A 15,357-nucleotide genomic window follows, 5' to 3' on the forward strand; every position below is an offset into this window, starting at 1 on the left:
TGACCCCCGTGCAGATCATATCTGCAATGCCCTTTCATCTGCGAATTTCATCTTTCTTTTGACTACGGCAGAACCCAAAGAACTGATAGCACTTCCATGATCAATCAGGATCACGGATTGCCAGAACTTTGTCAAATTCCACCATGTTGTCTCGAGATTGAGCAAACGCAAATTCTAGGGAAGCAACAAGAACCTCGGGTAACAGATTTCATCTGTCACCTGCATAAATAATTTTCAGCAATAGATCTCATCTACTACCTAATTATATTATGCAATACCCATACATCTCCATGTATTCTAGATCGAAACCTGCATCAACGCATAGCGCGGCTCTTGATGCCACTGTAGGGTAACGCAGTAGAAAACAAAACATTTCCGACCTACGCACCAGCCCAGGAACACTATGGAGACTGCATACAAGGTTTGATCTTTTTCGTTACCGACTCGTAGCGCAGCGGGAAGTAGAGTCGATGACGATCGGCGGTGCAGATCCCCGTAGCTAGGATTTACAACCTCCCAACCGCGAGGATGTATACCCTCATCTGCTCCTCAGACAGCCCTCCGGGAGGCGGTCGAACAGCCCCCGGACGGTGTCGCGGACAGCCCTTCAGGAGGACCTTCGAAACTCGAACGGTCACTCGGACAGCCCTTCGGGAGGACCTTCGAAACTCGGATGGTCACACGGACAGCCCTTCGGGAGGCACTCACGAACTACGACCGAAACTACGATCTCTCTACAGAGTCGCACACATACGGTGTCATCTATCCGGCAGGGCTTCGCCGTCCAGAACTAGTTCCCACCGGAACCCAGACAGCCTTTCGGCTCTACGAAACTATTTCGCTGGGAGGGAGAGAGAAGCTAGATCATGCATGGCACTTGTATGTGAGAAGGGATGTGTGTGGAGGGCTGCCCCTCCACCTCTATTTATAGGAAATCCCAAGGGGTAGGGTAGTTTAACACAAAAACCCAAAATGCACATGAATGAAGTCCTTCCTCAAGGGCAAAGAGTGAAACCAAGGAACAAGAGGGGCTCCAAGGTGGAGCCCCAAGTGTGGCCGGCCACACCCCTTGGGGGGCCCCCGTCAGGGCCTCCCAATCCATCCATGTCATCCCTAGATCTTTTGAGTAAAGCCCCAAAAGGTGGCTTTCCATAAAATATCCCAAAAAGCACTTTCACTATTCATGACGACATTTTTCAGCGTCCATTCGAACTGAAAATATTTGTGTGGGCTTAGAACATTTCCAGTACCCACCAAAATTATTTTCAATGTGTTCTGAAACAATTCCGGTTTAGTGATTTTCATCTGCGAAAAGCATCTGAAGTGGTTCCGGCAGCTCCGGAGCATATCCGGTTATTATCCCGGAAAATTCCAGAAAGCTTCCAGAATGATTCTGGCACCCTCCAAGAATTATCAGGCATGTGCCAAAACCAATTTGACTTTATGGTATCCTCTGAAACAACTTTTCAGTTTCATCGAAACTCATCCGATGACCTCTTTCTGCGGAACCTTTTCCGCTGTCCGAAACTTTTCCGGTGTCCGAAACTTTTTCTGTGATTTTCTCTCAGACTCCTTGTCTAGTATTCAGCAGATAGATGACCCTTAAGCATGTGACCCTATAGGTTCGGTGAAGTATAGACATGACTGGAACCCTTTCCGATCAATGATCAACATCGGAGCCGTGGACACCCATATTGACCCCTATACCCACACGAATGGATATTCGAGTGAACCTCGAGTTGCAGTGAGCTATTCCTGTTGCTTCGCGATATGTCACAAACACCCGAGGTGAGATTTGTTGCATCCCCGTGGACGAACAATTTGTCCACCATGCAAGTTACCTCGTTACCGGTTTTGTTCTCTTTTCTCGTTTCCGTGTTCCGGCATCCCAGTGATCAAATCACACTGTGTCTGGCTAGACGATGATGGATACCGTAATACCGAGAGGGCCCGAGAATATCTCTCCATTGTCGGAGGAGCAAATCCCAATCTTGAGCTATCAAGTTACTTGACACACTTTTCCATGAACTCGTAAGCCACCGTAATAGTCACCCATTTACGGATGACGTTTAACAAACCCCAAAGTTCATGAAGCAAGCATGAAGAAACTCGATACTCTCATGGTCTAAGGAATCATGCAAACGTTAACCATCTCTGTGTTATGCACCATTAACTTGTGACGAATGAATCTCTTAGCATAATATCAATCCGGGTCGATTCAACACAAATGTTCTCTTAACATTGTGCCCTCAAAATTGCTGGCATAGACATGCCCATGATCAGGAAAACAGAACCATCATGCAACACTTGAGCTAGTCTTAGAGGCCAGACTAGGAATACTTCTTACTGTTTATTATTCCACACGTGCATATGAGTCTTCCTCCGAGCCTCGTGGATATTGCAGACTCGAGAATCATTGCAGTTATAGCATGGAACATAAACATAATTATGAACTCGGAGATAAATAATATCATTTATTATTGCCTCTAGGGCATATCTCCTACATAGGCATGCTACATGGACATATGTTCCGAAAGTGATTTTATTATGTAGTTGGCACTACAATACGTGCTAATGTATTACAGTAGTTCACCAAAATAAGTTATGTATAAACGTGAAACCTACTTTGTTTGTTTTTGTCTCATTAGTAACTTATCTGGTACAATAATTAATCTACAAGTTCAAACTTTCAGCAAGCTATGGAACAAATGATTCAACAGCCACAACCACCTGAAGGTGACGAGGCTACCACAAGCACAATGTCACCTCTTGCTGCGGTGCGTCATTATCTCTCCACTAACAGTGCGAAAAGCACCTTCCTGCGTAATTCTGGGTTGATTGTCAAGGTAACCTCGTCCAAATCGCCTACTGAACAAAATCTTCCAGCTAGACAAAGTGATATATCTGTGCTCCAGACACAAGTCCAATCCCTAATGGACGTCATTTCGGAAACAAGAATAGTGGTTGACAAATGTCGTCAAGATATGAATGGTTTTGAAACCAGACTATCAGACATTTACTTCGTTGTTCAAGAGCAATGGCGGAAAAAAGGAAGATCATCCTACTCCATCAGATTCTACAGCCTGAAACATTAGCACTCAGGTCAAATGATCTGTGCTTCTATACATCTGATGGTGCTTTTATCTGCAAGGACTGTAAACTTTATGCCAACAGGCCTTTTGTTGTATGGTTGGAATTTTTTGTTGTTGTGATACAACATTTATGATGCTGCCAAAGGCTACAGTAATTACGATGCTATTTTTGTATAGTGTAGATTTATCTTAGTAATGTATTCGGCCGAAAGCTTCGTAGGAGCCCAACATGCCAACATTCGTCGGGCCCATTCCAATTGGGCTAAAAACGATTATGAGCCATAATTTGCATGTAGCCCACTAAAAATATCTAGGCCTAAATCAGCATAAGCTTTCATATTTTTCTGGTAGGCCTGTGCCCATAGTGGGCCTTTAACAGGCCTAAACATAATTTGGGTCCTCAGTAACAATAGGTCGTTTGCAGGTGTAAATATCTCGAGCACGTAAAAAACGTGGGCCTTTAATAGGCCGAAAGTGAGATTGGGCCCTGATTGTGCCAAATAACCCACTGGTCATTAGCAGGCCAAAATGGTGGCCCATTTACAATGCGGATCATTCACAGGCCGAAATTCAGACGGACCGTCAATGCGCCGACCTACTACACTGGCCTTTAACAGGCCGGAAGTTCGGTCGGGCTTGATTAGTGTCAGTTTTATATGGGACATTAATAGGCCCGATGTGACGTTGTGCTACATATGGCCCATGGGTTTCGTCCAACGTTAACAGGCCAAAAATGACAACAGGCTGAAAGTGGCCCAAATCTATAGTGGGCCTCTAACAGGCCGAATGTCAGACATGGCCGAATATGACCCAAATCCTTCATGGTCGTTTATGGGCCGAAAATTTCAATGGCCTATAAATGGGCCCAAATGAAGGAGGACCTTTAACAGGCCAGAAACACACCGGGCCGTAATTCAGCCCAAATACTTAGCGGGTTGTTAACGGGCCAGAAGTGACCATGGGCCACGATGATGACAAGTTTAGGACGGGCCGTTGATGGGCTGATTTGACACTAGCGGGCCTTTACTGAGAATGTTGGGCCTTTAGCTAGGCCGGCCCATTATGGTCTGCAAAATCTTGTGGGCCTTTAGATGGGCCAGCCCATTATGGTCTGCAAAATCTTGTGGGCCTTTAGTTGGGCCGGCCCATTTAATCTTTATGGGCCACTTTTGGGTCGGTCTACGTGTCAACATATCATAGGCGCATCTCGCCCATTGGATGAGTGACACCTGTGCCAACGCGGAGCTGACACGTGGTTCCGTCAGCCAATGAGAATTTTACACGTGGAAAATCGGCATTGGTCGTGGCTGTTAGCGGGTTATCGGATCCAAAACCGGACCTGACAGCTTAACGGCGACCCGTTAAGGTGGATGCCACGTGTCGGTCACCCTTAACGAAAGCACTTCCATGACGCGGCATTTATCGTCATGGAAGTGGACACTTCCGTGATGATAATTTTGGTAATGTCATGGAACACTTCTACGACAGCACAGGTATGACTATCTTGATTCTATCATAAAATTGTCATGGATGTACATGCATGACAGAAAACATGACCTACTGTGACAAATACGTATCATCACAGAAGTGTTTTTTCTATAGTGGCTATCCCTCTTGGGGCGTTGTCGACGAGTTTAGGTGTGCTAGGTTGTAGTGTGAGGGTGTTTAGTTCCTCTGATACTTGTTGTTGGTAGCATAATCGCACGTGTTCTGCGTGTGTCGGATATCTCCAGATCGGCTTTGGAAGAGGGCTACCTCACCATCATGTATCGTTCGGTTTGTACTTCTTCGATTGTTGCTATATCTTTCTTTCTTTTCCTGGGCCCTGGGGTACAAAGGGGTTGCGGGATATGCACAGTTAGGAAGAAAACGGAGTGCTATACGTCTGAATGGTGGGAACGAGCTTTGCATTGGAGCCAAAATGGCATGGAATTGGCCATGTGTTTCCAATACGAATTCAGTATACAACCAAACATCTGTACTGAGGTCAGATGATTACCAATTCAATTTCTTGGGCTTCAATGAAGGCATTTAAATGCAATATTATATGTATTGTAGCCCGTAGCAACGCAGGGGCATTCTCCTATATAGTGATAGTAGATGAATTCAGCGTCCAGCCAAACGTCTGTATTGACGCTAGATGATTACGAAATCCATTTCCTGGGCTCCAATGGAGGCATCCATATGCAGTGTTGGTGTAATTAAAGCTTGTATGTTTTGTGCGGTGAATGGCTAGGATATACAGAGGACGAGAATATGTCGGTGTCGAATTCCCTCGCCAGGGGGCTCTTGCATTCGTGCCCCACGTGCGGTAACTGCCAACATCTTGTTTATTTCATAGTATGAATCATAAGATCATTTCCCCAATTTGACACATTGTTCAGAGTTCAGATCAAAGCCCCCAAATCCCCAAATTCTTCTCATGTTCATTGGGACCTGGGTAAGCTCTAAAATCCACTACTGTACAGTTTTATTGATCCGATGGTATATTCACATTTATTGGAGTATATATACTCCCTCCGGTATATTTTACTCCGCATATAAGTTTCGTCTAAAGTCAAATTTAGTAAAGTTTGACCAACTTTATTGAAAAGATAACAACATTCTAATACGAAACCAATATAATTAGATGTGTCATGAATTTAATTTTCATAATGTATAACTTTAGTATTTTAGTATTATAGATGTCGATATTTTTTCATACAAACATGGTCAAACTTTACGGAGTTTGACTTAAGACAAATCTTATATGCTGAGTAAAAAGGACTTGAGCGAGTACATACATGAGCTGGATGCAAAATTTGTAGGAGCTTGTGCAAAAATTTGAGGTTGTTCAATCAGGGCCTTGCTTGCACGTAGTTTCCGGAGAGCCTATGTGCACAGGTCCTATGAACTAAGTACTATCCGTCTGGATCCATTATTGACACAGTCTTCACAGGGAATGGTTCGTCGACATGGGCAGCCATTGAATATGGGTTAGAGCTAGCTAAGCAGGGGTGCATCTGGCGTGTTGGTACTGAAGAAAACATACACATATGGCGGGATCCTTGGATCCCAAGGGAACCCTCCTTTAGGTCGTTCACACAAAAACGTCGATGCAGACTAAAATGGGTGCCAGATCTCCTGAATGTTGATGGCTCTTGGAATACATCACTTCTCACGCAACATTTCCTTCTAGCAGATGTTTTCGAGAACCTTTGTAACTACATTCTTGTGTAATTATTTGAAACACAAGTTCATCTCACCTCAAGGGCTTATTTGCAAACCGCACAAACCACACAAAACCTCGCCTAATTTTTTTGTAATTATTTGAGGACAGACATTTAGGAAGGGTTTCTTTGCAAACCGCAACATGTGGTTTGCAGGTAGTTTTTTGCAAAAGAATGGAGCATGGGGAAGAGTTGACTAAGGTAAGGGCTAGGCAGAACTGAGTTTTACTTATGGACAGAACAATAGGAAGCAGAAAAATAGGTGTTGTAAAGCTTGATAACATCTAGCCGTCAGAAGGAACTACCCCTTTGATCAGAGTGAGATATGGTTTCATTTTAATCAATTACGCATCTCATGCTTAACTCACCGTTTGAAGCCTTGAAGAATCGATATTGTTTGAACAGATAACAGTATATAGCTGAGGGGGCCATTGTCCCCCCCCCCCCCCCGGCATAATCGGTGTTGCTGTTTTAAAAATTGAATAATAGATATGCAGATTATTACACTTCGTTATGTTTTATAGCTGATTTATAACAGGTACGTATTCGCTGGTAGGCTCGTGGGTTTCTGTTTCGCCACTCTGTAGGTTAAATATTTACGTAAATTCTGAGCACGTCAAAGAGAAAGGATAAACTACATGTAGGCATTGCTAAATTTAATAATGGCTTACGAGTTTGATTTCTGCTCCGTGGCTCCCTACATAGTGCAGGTTTTCGATCATTATGAAATTTTCTGCCAACAAATGAATAGCAAAACAAGTGAATCGCTAATTACAAATGTATAGAACATCCAAATTAAAAGGCTACTATATACCCATTAGTCGGTAATACCTTATCGCGGGCCCTTCCACTAATGACTGAAGTGGGGCACAAGGAGGCAATTTCTTAAACAACTTCACGCATCTGATTATATGGATCGGGGACAAGAAAGATCTACAAATATCAAGTAACATGCAAGAATTTTTCTTTTCATTATACTTACCTCGCTGGACATGTATGCCTCGTCAAGATTATCTATTATTGGCGATAGTGTTCCGTCGTAGTCCAAGAAGAGGGCTATCGTCTTGCCCTGCCAGTTGGTTGTGATTTCGTGAAAGGAATCGATAGCAGAAGGACGCTTAGCCTGCAATAAAGCAAACAATAGAGATAGTATCATCGTTGGCAAAAGAATGGAGCATGGGGAAGAGCTTACTAAGGCAAGGGTTAGGCAGAACTGAGTTTTACTTATGGACAGAACAGTAGGAAGCAGAAAAATAGTTGTTGTAAAGCTTGATAACATCTAGCCACTAGAAGGAACCACCCTTTTGATCAGAGTGAGATATGGTGTCATTTTAATCAATTACGGGTCCTCATGCTTAACTCACCATTTGGAGCCTTGAAGAATTGATACTGTTCCAACAGATAATCGTATATAGCTGAGGGGGCCATTGCCCCCCCCCCCCCACATAACCGGTGTTGCAGTTTTAAAGATTGAATAATAGATATGCGTATTATTATAGTTCGTTATATTTTATACCTGATTTATAACAGGTATGTACTCACTGGCAGGCTCGTGGGCTTCTGTTTCGTCACTCTGCAGGTTATATATTTACGTAAATTTTGAGCGCGTCAAAGAGAAAGTATAAACTACATATAGGCATTGCTAAATTTAATAATGGCTTACGAGTTTGACTTCTGCTCCGTGGCTCCCTGCATAGTGTAGGTTTTCGATCATTATGAAATTTTCTGCCAGCAGATTAATAGCAAAACAAGTGAGTCGCGAATTACAAATGTATAGAACATCCAAATTAAAAGGCTACTAGATACCCATTAGTCGGTAATACCTTATCGCGGGCCCTTCCACTGACGACTGAAGTGGGGCACAAGGAGGCAATTTCTTGAACAACTTCACGCATCTGATTATATGGATCAGGGACAAGAAAGATCTACAAATATCAAGTAACATGCAAGAATTTTTCTTTTCATTATACTTACCTCGCTGGACATGTATGCCTCGTCAAGATTATCTACTATTGGCGATAGTGTTCCGTCGTAGTCCAGGAAGAGGGCTATCGTCTTGCCCTGCCAGTTGGTTGTGATTTCGTGAAAGGAATCGACAGCAGAAGGACGTTTAGCCTGCAATAAAGCAAACAATAGAGATAGTATCATCGTTGGCAAAAGAATGGAGCATGGGGAAGAGCTTACTAAGGCAAGGGCTAGGCAGAACTGAGTTTTACTTATGGATAGAACAGTAGGAAGCAGAAAAATAGTTGTTGTAAAGCTTGATAACATCTTGCCGCCGGAAGGAACCACCCTTTTGATCAGAGTGAGATATGGTGTCATTTTAATCAATTACGCGTCCTCATGCTTAACTCACCATTTGGAGCCTTGAAGAATCGATACTGTTCCAACAGATAATCGTATATAGCTGAGGGGGGCATTGCCCCCCCCCCCCACCCACATAACCGGTGTTGCAGTTTTAGAAATTGAATAATAGATATGCGTATTATTATAGTTCATTATATTTTATACCTGATTTATAACAGGTACGTACTCGCTGGCAGGCTTGTGGGCTTCTGTTTCGTCACTCTGCAGGTTAAATATTTACGTAAATTCTGAGCGCGTCAAAGAGAAAGTATAAACTACATATAGGCACTGCTAAGTTTAATAATGGCTTACGAGTTTGATTTCTGCTCCGTGGCTCCCTACATAGTTCAGTTTTCGATCATTATGAAATTTTCTGCTAGCAGATGAATAGCAAAACAAGTGAGTCGCGAATTACAAATGTATAGAACATCCAAATTAAAAAGCTACTAGATACCCATTAGTTGGTAATACCTTATCGCGGGCCCTTCCACTGACGACTGAAGTGGGGCACAAGGAGGCAATTTCTTGAACAACTTCGCGCATCTGATTATATGGATCAGGGATAACAAAGATCTACAAATATCAAGTAACATGCAAGAATTTTTCTTCTCATTATACTTACCTCGCTGGACATGTATGCCTCATCAAGATTATCTACTATTGGCGATAGTGTTCCGTCGTAGTCCAAGAAGAGGGCTATCATCTTGCCCTGTCAGTTGGTTGTGATTTCGTGAAAGGAATCGAGAGCAGAAGGACGTTTAGCCTGCAATAAAGCATACATTAGAAAATGCTTTGCATAAGTCAGTCAAAAAATAACTAAAAAGTATGATTATGCAAATGTAGACTTTTAGAAGACACATTTTCATTCAAATTTAGAAAATCACAAGTAGGAATGTATGATAACATGAATAAAAAGTAACAAATTTGAAACACAAGTTTAGCAGATAATAATCCCTCTGTAAACTAATATAAGAGTGTTTAGATCACTATTTTAGTATTCTAAACGCTCTTATATTAGTTTACGGAGGGAGTATATAACTTATTACACGCTGATGGTTTTTCTAAGAGCATCGAGAACCACAAGCGTGTGACTTTCTGAAATTATGTGCAGTTACCTGTGTAACTGCATTTTTTTGTAATCATTTTAAACACAAATTCATCTCAACTTAAAAAGATGTCCATACTCCAAATTTAGGTTTATTTTTATAGATATAGATATATGTTCCAGCATAATCAATGTTGCAGTTTTCAAAATGAATGGGTTGAAGTTGTAAAATACAGATTGCCAAATGCATTGCTTGAAAAGAATTGGATAGTTAAATATTTCAGTTGTCCTCTAATAGAAAACTTGTTGACTGTTAGCCAACAACACTAGTACTTGTAGTATATTGTAGCACTAATAGACCCCCTATATATGATTGTACATATTTGCTAATCATATGGTTTGGATTTGGTTTGATGTTGTCTTGTCGCTGTTTTTTTAGAAATGGAGGAGGACCCCCGGCCTCTGCATCTGGACGATGCATGCAACCACTTTATTAATTATTCACACAAGACCTTACAAAGTCATACAACAGTAAGACTGAAGCCACCGTCTAGGCAACAAAAGTGTCGCTACTCCTATCCAATTGATGAAGGGATGCTGATAGTCTGGGCCTAATACCAAACAGACCTCGCAGCCAAACCTAACATCTAAGACCTGAGGTCCTAACCAGGACGCCTGGCGGGGTATGGGCACCCACCAGTCCGGCGTGCTCCTCAACCAGGACGCCTGCCGGGTATGAGGCCGCCGCAGCCACCTGCCACCAATCCATCTTCAGAGTTGTACTGCTGCATGAACATTGCCCGGTCTAGCTACCGCCGACGCCACCACGACGGCGTCGACCTCTTGCGCGAGTCCATCATCGCACATCGGACGCTTAATCTCCAGAGCGCCATGCCATCGAGATCCGACACCATCAATGTGTGTGATGAAGCACCGCTCCTCCTCTTGTCTCCTCCATCCATCACTTGCTCCAAAACGATGCCCCCACGAGGGAAAGCGCTACTAAGAACACGATCATCGTCCGATTCGGGAGACCCAGATCTAGGGTTTCCCCCGAAGCATCCTGAGCCTGATGACGCCAACTTCAACAACGATGCCCCGACGAGGAAACGACATCAAAGACGCCGCCATTGTCCGCCATGACCGTAGTCGGCGCGATTTTCATCGGCAGTTGCGCCACCGGGCATACGCCGCCGGCCTCGCTGATTCCTTCGACCGTAGCAAACTCCAAACGATGCCCTGAAGAGGGGACTACGGCGCAAGAACACCGCCATCGCTCGATCCCATGGAGATCGAGGGTTTCCCCCGGAGTTGCCCGGGTTGTCAAGGATATGTCAAAGTTCAAAAAATATAACTATTTTCGGTATGTCTCTTTGGAGGTAATTAGGTTTGGAAGTATGCCCTTGTCTTGTTTTTACTGTCTGAGCAAGTAATTTATTGTTTGTTAGTAGTGTCTGCGTCTAGACTCTAGCCATGGAGTCAATCAGGGATGCATGATGGGCATGCAGATTTAATATCTGTAAGTTTAAATCAAAAGTTGTCTGTGTTTTGGGGTTTTGAACTTTTGTGATGCCGACCGTTAATCACCATCAACGTAAGCACATGCGCTCTACTCTTCACACTCCGACAACTGTTTCACGGAGAGAATACATTGAGCTTCTTGGCCTTTAAAGGGAAGAAAAGGCCTAAACCTTGGATTAAATTATTAATGACGCCTTCTATGACGAAAGATGAGAAAACCTCACACATGTGTGCACGCCCACACAAGATCCGACCACACAAGATCCAACCAGCTAAGTGCTAGTGGGAGCATGGTTAATAGTATAGTCAACAGTAGGATATATGAAGTTGTCATGAAACATATAGCTAACCTAATAGCTCATTTATACAATAGTTAGCAAAAGACATTTATCATTTTTTACCACAGCTTGACCCACCTTCTTCTCTGACAAAGTTTCTTGAAGCCCGTGTTGCAGCTAGCTACAAATTTACAACCCGCTTCTCTTCTCTCTCCTCCAACTCAGTAAAAATATTATATATAAATCCTTCCAGTCTGCTCACATCACCTTATTGTACTTGCTCTAAGTACAAACCAAAAACGCAAACCCAAGCCATTGGCAAGAGAAGTAAGCTCGTCCTGAATTTGCGGTGGAATGTCGCCCCGCCATCAAACTCCTTCATCAGGGAACCTCCAAGATGATTGGGAGCACCATCCGCAGCAGGGAAGGAGCCCGCCAAAAGCTCAAGCGAACATGTCGACGACACTCCCTTGGGTCAAGGTGAGAACTCTATTTGAAGCAAGCCTGAATTCCACAGGACCTCATCAACACCACCGCCACAACTATCGAGAACAGTAGAGAGACTGTGGACTCCAAGACGTTGCCGTCATGCCAAGCACGACGCCGAAGCACCGTCGCCGCTGGTTCCGAAACTAGATCCGAGGGTTTTCACCCCGTATACCAAGGAGGAAGAAAGGTTGCATCGGCGCCTTCATGAAGGGAACGACGTCAAGGATGCCTTTGCCATCGTCGGCCTTGGGCAAGAACTCCCTGCCTCCAGGTCTTGGGGCAGTCGATCGCCATAGCAACCGCCGCACCATGCTCCTGCCGCACGCTCAACTCGTCAGCTGCCACGTAGCCCTCGCCACCAACTAGCTACGAATTAAGCCATGACTCTCACCATCAGACCGCTTCTTCTTGGTTGTCTTTTTCGTTATCATCGTCATCATCATCGTTATCACAATGAATGATAAATGTTAAATATAGACTATACAAAACTGGATCCAGGCTTACACTCCCATTGTATGGACACGTACGCATGGTGACTAATTAAGCATGCTGACTGGCGACTTTGCTGGATTCGGTCACTACTCCTGTCGTAGCCGTTGAACATGTCCATAACTAATCAAGCCACGTCATGGACAGAAATAAATAAACAACACGGCCGCTCGTCCCGTCGCTAACTCCATGCCGGTTAGGTAGATGGGTTAGATTAGAAATACATTATGCCCATCATTTTCAGACAGCAGAGATGCATAACCAAACCGTGCGTACGTTAGCTTCTACTTTGGGGCCGTTGACCTGCTGCAGTGGGTTGGGTTGGAGTTGGTGAGCACTACTTGAGCGGCTGAGCATTAGCTGGGGGTATAGGTCAGCTGGATGAGTAGTACTAGTACCACCCAATTTTGATGTTTGTTCGTTATTGTTCTATATATACTACTGCTATGTCTTTGGGGGTAATTTGTTTTGGGGGTTAGGTGTTTCTTGTCTCGACCCTCCTGTATAGTAATTTATCGTGTCAAGATTCTAGGCTTAGTCAATTGTTCTAGTTCGGGTTTTTTTTTTTTTTGAGAATCCTAGTTTGGCTGGCTGGTTGGTTTATACTCCCTTCGTTCGAATATACTTGTCGTTGTTTTAGAACTAAAAAAATCACAACAAGTATTTTGAAGCGGAGGGAGTAACACATTTAGGTCATCTTTACTTGCATAATTGTAAAAACACAGGAATAAAAAAAGTTGAATGATTGAAATGTCATGTTCACTGAAATCCTACAGGTTTTGAGTTTGTTTGATTGCATCAAAAAAGAGATTTTTTTTCCAAGAGGTTTGAGTAGGTATTAAATTTCTATGGAATCTAATACAAATGGCTGAATCGAATGACTGACGTAGGAAAAAAACTTATGAATTTGATTCCTCCAAAATTCTATGAAAATCCCTTGAATCGAAGAAGCCCTGCTATATACACACCTTTCGTTAGTATGAAGACCCCATGGATGGATACGGGAGCTTAACTTAGGGCATCTCCAACGCCAACCCTTAAACCGCCCGCAACCGTCCGCACCGCGCTGTCCGGACGCGTTGTTTCATCCAATGCAGGTCTGTATCGGTCCGCTCTGTGGTTCAGACATAATTTCTCCCGAAAAGTGGAGACAAAGTGGGGTGGGGGTAGATTGCGGGAGTCCGGACAACAGACACATAGGACTCCGACATCCCCGGCCCACCCAATCCCCTCCCGGTCCCGTTTCCTTCCACTTCGCCCCTTCTCCCCCTTACTTTGTATCCGCACCCTCCACCTACGCCATCGTCGTTGTACCTCTCTGGCCACCATAGAGGCATTGCCGGACGTCCACAACCAGCACTGACACGCCCACTCGCCTTTACGACGACGATGTCCACCCTGGAGCCGTTTGTATCCAGGTACAATCCGCCCCCTGCTGCGCCCTCCATGACACCACGCCCGACAAGTGTTTGGTGAAATGCCATTTAGCTTACCGAAAAAGGCTTTCGCCCCGCTTTATATATAAAAGCAACGACCCTCGTACATCCAAACCATACAACGCAACACCCAAACACACACACACACACACACACACACACACACACAAAGTAAGACACAAAGGTGTCGGAGATCAGCTAAGCCAATTCGAAGCAGACAACGGATGTACACCAAGCATCACTACGAAGATGACGGAGCCCTCCACCGAGAACAAGCCACCCTGAAAAACATAACTGACCGCCATGAACCGTGAGCTCCAAGGTAGTGCCTTCAGGAAGGGCACAACACCGAAGCACCGACACCACCCGATGCAAAGATCAAGATTTTCATCCGGAGCAACACAGAGAATCAGGAGAGACCACGACAGAGCCTACAGGAAGGGGACGATGCCCGCGGACGCCGCCACCGTCGGTTTGACCGTGGTCAGACAAGGAGTTCACCCTTGTATACCTCTCCATCTCTGATCAAGGTGCGCCCGGTCAAAGAGACTGGCTACCCCACCAGCACGGCTCGCCGAGCCCGAGCCACCCCGCCGCCCACGTGACCAAGGTCGCCAGTACACACCCGAGCTGCGAGCTCCGCTCACGAACACCGCAGCTCCCACCACGGAGCCGTCGCCCTGCCACCCGACACCCCCAAAGACCGCCCAAAGGAACGAATGACCACCACCAGCAGACCCCTACCATTGTTGGAGCCGCTAGTGCCTCGACAGATGGAGCCGGAGGCAACCCGGCCAAGGAAAAGAGGAGCGGCAGAGTGGTGCGAGACCTCGACCGGCACACCCCTGTGTCGGTGACCGGTGGGCAAACCACTCATCCCTCCAGCCAGCCTCCTCACGTTGCCCCCTGCAACGCCCCACCACGGCCTCCAGGCCAGATCAGCGAGGAGCACGCCGGACACCCGCCCGACGACGAGGACGTGCGGACGGTCAGATCCGTCCCGGAGACGACCATAGGAGACGCCACGTGGAGCCTTGCACACCAGCCACCGGCAGCCGCGCGAGCCGCAACAGATGGACCCGCGCCCCGCCAACAAGATGGCCCGTGCCGTCCAAGGCCGCCGAGCCACAGATCTGGCCGAGCCAGACCCAGCCTCCGCCCCGGCCCAAGGCGCCGCCGGCTCACGCCAGCCGCCGTAGGGTGAAAGGATGAAGGGCCCCGTCGAGCCGCCGCCAGCAGGCTTTGCCCGCCGGCGGCGAGGAAGGGGACTGAGGGGAGGCGACTAGGGTTCCCGCCCTCGTGGGAGCGACGCGGGAGGGGGGGCGGGGAGGAGTGGAGCAGGTCAGAACCAGCTTGGCTTTGAATCAATCAAAGAAAAGCTCAGTCCACTCGACAAATGTCATGCATGAATGAAGGGTCCCATTTAGCTTAATTTCGAATGCCATTTTCTAT

This window comes from Triticum aestivum, chromosome 7D (genome assembly GCF_018294505.1).
Source record: "Triticum aestivum cultivar Chinese Spring chromosome 7D, IWGSC CS RefSeq v2.1, whole genome shotgun sequence".
In the NCBI taxonomy this organism is placed as follows: Eukaryota; Viridiplantae; Streptophyta; class Magnoliopsida; order Poales; family Poaceae; genus Triticum; species Triticum aestivum.